The sequence below is a fragment of the Ictalurus punctatus genome, chromosome 21 (assembly GCF_001660625.3).
Source record: "Ictalurus punctatus breed USDA103 chromosome 21, Coco_2.0, whole genome shotgun sequence".
In the NCBI taxonomy this organism is placed as follows: Eukaryota; Metazoa; Chordata; class Actinopteri; order Siluriformes; family Ictaluridae; genus Ictalurus; species Ictalurus punctatus.
The window spans coordinates 19,211,003-19,217,500 of NC_030436.2; positions in this window are offsets into that span (position 1 = coordinate 19,211,003).

The following is a 6,498-nucleotide window of genomic DNA, read 5'->3' on the forward strand; positions in this document are numbered from 1 at the left end:
ACCTGGCAGTGAGACAGAAAGCGACGGAGTCATCGGGACGTTTCCTGTAGGAGGTACGAAAGCTTTTGTCATAACTACCACACCGTGCAGGATGTGATTCAGAACATTCTCCAAGACGAAGAGCTCTTGTACTCTTTAATACGGTATATCAGAATGATACACAAGTCGAGTGCTATGTTAAGCGTCCAAGAAAAAAAAAAAAGATAGATAGAACAGAAAAAAAGTTGATGAGACATCAACATTATACTTCCTATAAAGAAGAAACTCTTAACTTTTGTGTAATAGCTCATGCACTAAGCGTGGGATAAACCATTTTGAAGATGATGCCATCGACCAATCGTGTGTCAGCGTTCCTACCGTGGCGAGTCACGTGACGTTTGTGTCTCGTGTTATCGGCGCGTTCCGTGATTCCTCTCTCCAGATAATAGATTTGACTGGTCGTAAAACGGTAGTGGGCGTGGCCTGATATTCTAAGCATGCGTGATTGGCGTCAGCCTCCCAGCAGGAACGTTTGAGCTACATGTGAGGGACGAGCCACAGCCGACTGGCGGTTAGTGAAATTTAGGGTCAATTTTACTCAGGTTTTACCTGCGATTAGCTCCTCCCACTTTACACCGAAACCAGCAGAATTCTGGCACTGGAAAGTCACCAGTTATTCAGATGTTGTGCTTCATGCTGTGACCACAAGACCTTCCCTGCGGCTTCAGTCTAATCAAACCGGCTTCAGTCTAATCAAACCGGCTTCAGTCTAATCAAACCGGCTTCAGTCTAATCAAACCGGCTTCAGTCTATTCAAACCAACTGCAGTAGTTTCTGTTTGTGTTTTTAAGTGCAGCGTGCTGGAAGTTTAACATCCTGTACCTGTAAATCAAAAAATGGCTATAAGTATTCCTCCCCCTGTCTCTCTCTCTCTCTCTCTCTCTCTCTCTCTCTCTCTCTCTCTCTCTCTCTCTCTGTTCTCCCCCTCGACAGTCTCTCTCTCTCTCTCTCTCTCTCTCTGTTCTCCCCCTCGACAGTCTCTCTCTCTCTCTCTCTCTCTCTGTTCTCCCCCTCGACAGTCTCTCTCTCTCTCTCTCTCTCTCTGTTCTCCCCCTCGACAGTCTCTCTCTCTCTCTCTCTCTCTCTCTCTCTCTCTCTCTCTCTCTGTTCTCCCCCTCGACAGTCTCTCTCTCTCTCTCTCTCTCTCTGTTCTCCCCTCGACAGTCTCTCTCTCTCTCTCTCTCTCTCTCTCTGTTCTCCCCCTCAACAGTCTCTCTCTCTCTCTCTCTGTTCTCCCCCTCAACAGTCTCTCTCTCTCTCTCTCTGTTCTCCCCCTCAACAGTCTCTCTCTCTCTCTCTCTCTCTCTCTCTCTCTGTTCTCCCCCTCGACAGTCTCTCTCTCTCTCTCTCTCTCTCTGTTCTCCCCCTCGACAGTCTCTCTCTCTCTCTCTCTCTCTCTCTCTCTCTCTCTCTCTCTCTGTTCTCCCCCTCGACAGTCTCTCTCTCTCTCTCTCTCTCTCTCTGTTCTCCCCCTCAACAGTCTCTCTCTCTCTCTCTCTCTCTCTCTCTCTGTTCTCCCCCTCGACAGTCTCTCTCTCTCTCTCTCTCTCTCTCTCTCTCTCTCTCTCTCTCTCTGTTCTCCCCCTCGACAGTCTCTCTCTCTCTCTCTCTGTTCTCCCCCTCGTCAGTCTCTCTCTCTCTCTCTCTGTTCTCCCCCTCGACAGTCTCTCTCTCTCTCTCTCTCTCTCTCTCTCTCTCTCTGTTCTCCCCCTCGACAGTCTCTCTCTCTCTCTCTCTCCGTTCTCCCCCTCGACAGTCTCGCACCTCTGCAGGGCTGTGAGGTTTCTCATGCCGTCTGAGCTGTAATGCCTCATTTCCACTGCTGGTTCTTCAGGAACGAGGTTCTCAGGGTGATAAATGTTCTCCTCGTTCTGGCTATCAGAGGCACGCTGTTCCTGTACGCTGCACTCACACACCGTGGAGCTTTTATTGCTCATGCTCATTACCTCACCGACTACCACACACACACACACACACACACACACACACACACACACACACACACACTGAACTAGACTGCACATTTATTTGTTGTTCCTACCTTTTTATGTCATTTTATTTCACTCTCTCTCTCTCTCTCTCTCTCTCTCTCTCTCTCTCTCTCTCTCTCTCTCTCTCTCTCTGCCAGTTGGTTGAGTATTTCTTTTCTCCCTTTTGTAAAACAGGATTAAAGGATTAGGCACATAATGGCATGTTAGCACCCGTGTACTTGAGTATACAAACATGCGTAATGTCACACTGACGAGCCTGATGGACCTCCAACAAAGCAAACGCTGGTTATTAAACGAGGGAAGGATTAGGTTTAGTCATAATTATGTGTTGCTGATGAAACAGATGAAATCATCTCAGAGTCCCGGGTCAACGTTTTGCACAGTAGCTCTACTAGTTCCTAAATCAGGTCAACAAGTTCATTACATGAAAATGCAGTGGTGGTGGTGGTGGCGGTGTTTACAGGCTCTTCCATGAGCCTGCAGATGTGGCCGAAACGGCCGAGTCTCCACCGTCCCTCTTCTAAAGATCCGTGACAGTCACTGTTAAGTCCCACTCTATTTTCATGACCTAATACTGAATTCTTTCACAAACTCGCACACGGCGACAGGAGTGTAGCATGCCGTGTGTATCGTTATTACGCAACAAAGACTCAATCGCAAGATTGAAACACAAAACAAAAACAGATTATCATTACGCAAACGCCTAAAGGTGCCGTCTGTCATTTTGGAACATGCTTCTACATACATAACAATCATATGATCGTTAATATACCCAAGATACATGCTTAATATCACCATTTAATAGATCTTGTGGGTTCTTTGTTGTCGTTCAGACCTATTTTCATTATTTCTGCTCCAACCAGGAAAAAAACAAACAAAAAAAACACACCACTCGGCCACGCCTCTTTCCTTATAAGGCGATCCATCAGGCAGACGTACTGGTCGTGTCAGTTTAACAAGTTTATCTTCAAATATGCCGACTTTCCAAAAACGTTCTGTGTCTGAGCTACGTGTTTCAGCTATTTGTACATAAAGATGAAAATTATTTAAAAAAAAAAAAAGCCCACTCTCGATATTTGTTTGTCCAGAAGGTTAAAGATCCACATCCAAGACCATCCACGTCACACCGTTACTGATCCCTTACCCAAACTTTTCTCCAGCTAGTCTCCGGGTACAGGAAGTCTGTATTCGGCTAATTATTAGCGAACGGTGCGTTTGTGCTCTTACCGTAGGCCGAGGTCTGTGGAGGTCTTCTGCACGGTAATAATGGCAGAGGTGGTGTGTAGGTATTTGCACTTTTGAGGAAAAGCCTGCTGCAGACACTGATGTGTGTGTGTGTGTGTGTGTTTGTGTACTTTTATATAGATCCTATGCGTTTGTATTTGTCCACTATTTTGCAGGAAAACAAAAACAGAGTTTTGTGGAAAGTTTTGGGAATTTTCTGCGAGAAGGGTTCGGGAGGTTTTAAGTTGAACGGTTCTCTAATCATGTTTCTGAGAAACCCACGCGAGCTAGGAAAATAAAAGTAGTACGCTGCCAGAGATGAAGTTCCCGGGACGTTACACGTTTCGGTGTTTTGGAGGCTACTGTATAGTTTCATGTTATTTCCTAGCACTTTATTGGAAGTGGATCCACACTGGGCCTTCATCAACCGTCCATAAGCATTGCATCGATCCTTCAGGACGAAATGATGGATTAAGATCGTTATGTCACAATCCTTCGACATGCAATGACGTCCGGATCCACTGAACATCTGGATTGTATTTATATCGTACGTGATGTTGTTGTGTGTGTGAATTGAGTGGCATGATGTTTCATTTGGTTCATCTGGGGGAATAAAGATGAATGACGATCAGTGTAGCTGTTCTTGCCCTCCAGGACTCTGTGTTACGCCTCATTAGAGTGTGTGTGTGTGTGAGAGAGAATGAGAGAGACAGAGAGACGAGTAATTGTGTATTGCGTAGTCGCAGGAGTTTTGGATTAAGTGATCAGTGTTTATAGGGATTAATTTGTAATCGCAGTTTATACAGCGAGTAATAGTTCAGATATCTGATAACACATGAGGAGAACCTTCTAGAGCAGCGGTTTTCCATCCTGGTCCGGTCTCTCATATCTGACACGCTCGGTTCAGTTCATGAATCTCTCTCCTAACGAGCTGATGATCTGAATCGGGTCGCGCGTGGACGCTGTATCCTATCGGCCCAGCACGCTCCATCACCACAGGCTCATTCGGCGCTGGCGATTCCGTGTCTGAACGAGCCGTCATGTTGTGTTTGGATCGAAACGGTTGATTTGTGTGCGGGGAGAACGCCGTGAGATCTCTTCAGGCTAGGAGGATGATTTGTGTCGCCGAGGGCAGGAACGCAGGCATTGCCTCATCCACTCGGCGCTCTGCTTATGTGCGTGCAGTGTTGTGGTAACAGGACGAGAAAGCCGAGCGTCACCTCTTACACGGTGTATTCATTGAGGGGGTGAACATGACTTTACTTTTCAGCTAAATGAAAAATAGGGGTCTTAATACGATTATGAACGCTGCCTGGGGCAATTATGCTATTGCAAAATCATCACCCGAGCGTGATGTTTTGGAGTGCGTGCAGCTGGGAGTACGGGCCGTGAGAGGAATCCTGTATGATTAATATCGCAGTCAAACGCAGCGTGTCGAGGTTCCTGTTTCTACATTCACTTAAAAACTAAACCAAACATATGTTCTGCTCGCTGGAAACTCACTCAATCACTACCCATCATGCATTTAGTGAACGATTAGACTGGCGGTGTGACAGAGTACTAAATATGAGCGGTTTATCGACTGTATTTTATCTCAACCATCCGGAATATTTCATACGGGCTGTCTTGTGCATATTCTCCAAGCTGAAAGTTTGTCTTCCTACTGTGGTTTATAGATGTTTTCGCTTTAAATCCTTTGTCATTAAATAAATGAAAGCAACGCATTCCCTGTGTATATATTACTGCGATGATGCTTTAGATTACGATTATTATTAAAATTATAATTACAAATCTTTAAAAAAAAACAAAAAAAAAACAATAATTTATTCCGCAATACCAATATGAACTAATGTCATGACTATAACTCTTAAAATGATTGGCCTTCACCCTTCATTAAAATCAGAAAAATAAATATTCGCATATTTTGAGCTAATAATGTTAGTTAATGAAATGTGACTACTTTATTATTATTATTATTATTATTATTATTATTATTATTAGTAGTGGTAGTGGTAGTAGTAGTAGTAGTATGATGCAATTACCTGTGTTGGTATTATTATTATTATTATTATTATTGTTGTTGTTGTTGTTGTTGTTGTTGTTGTTTGTAGTATGATGCAATTTCCTTTGTTGGTATTATTATTATTATTATTATTATTATTATTATTATTATTAGTAGTAGTAGTAGTAGTAGTAGTATGATGCAATTTCCATTATTATTATTATTATTATTATTGTTGTTGTTGTTGTTGTTGTTGTTGTTGTTGTTTGTAGTATGAAGCAATTTCCTTTGTTGGTATTATTATTATTATTATTATTATTATTATTATTATTATTATTAGTAGTAGTAGTAGTATGATGCAATTTCCATTATTATTATTATTATTATTATTATTATTATTATTATTATTATTATTATTATTAGTAGTAGTAGTAGTAATATTATGATGCAATTTCCTGTATTGTTATTATTATTATTATTATTATTATTATTATTATTAGTAGTAGTAGTAGTAGTAGTATTAGTAGTAGTATGATGCAATTTCCTGTGTTGGTATTATTATTATTATTATTATTATTATTATTGTTAGTAGTAGTATTATGATGCAATTTCCTTTGTTGGTATTATTATTATTATTATTATTATTATTATTATTATTATTATTATTATTATTATTATTAATATTATTATTAATATTGTTGTTGTTGTTGTTGTTGTTAGTAGTAGTAGTATGATGCAATTTCCATTATTATTATTATTATTATTATTATTATTAGTAGTAGTAGTAGTAGTAGTAGTAGTAATATTATGATGCAATTTCCTGTGTTGTTGTTGTTGTTGTTGTTATTATTATTATTATTATTATTATTATTATTATTATTATTCTGCAATTTCCCATGCTCAGAATAAAATAAAAATCCCAGGGAAAATATTTTCTCCTGAGAGTTTTTCCTCGTCTAATTCTTGCTCTTGAAGTTTTAAGGCAAACCTGCTGAGCCATCGAAACACAAAGCCTTGCTTTCGGACACCGGGTTAGTGTAATCTCTCCACCGACCTGTTGGTATTTCACGCTGCTTTCTGAAGCGTGAATCCTCTCGGACTCTCTCTCGGCCTATCTGCCTAACACGTTTCGTTAAAAGTCATAAGTTCGTCTCTGGGGGCCGCTGATCAAACAGAAAAAATCCATAATGCGCTTTGGTTCCCGTCCCCGTGCGCCGTATTTACATATAGATTGAGTATTTA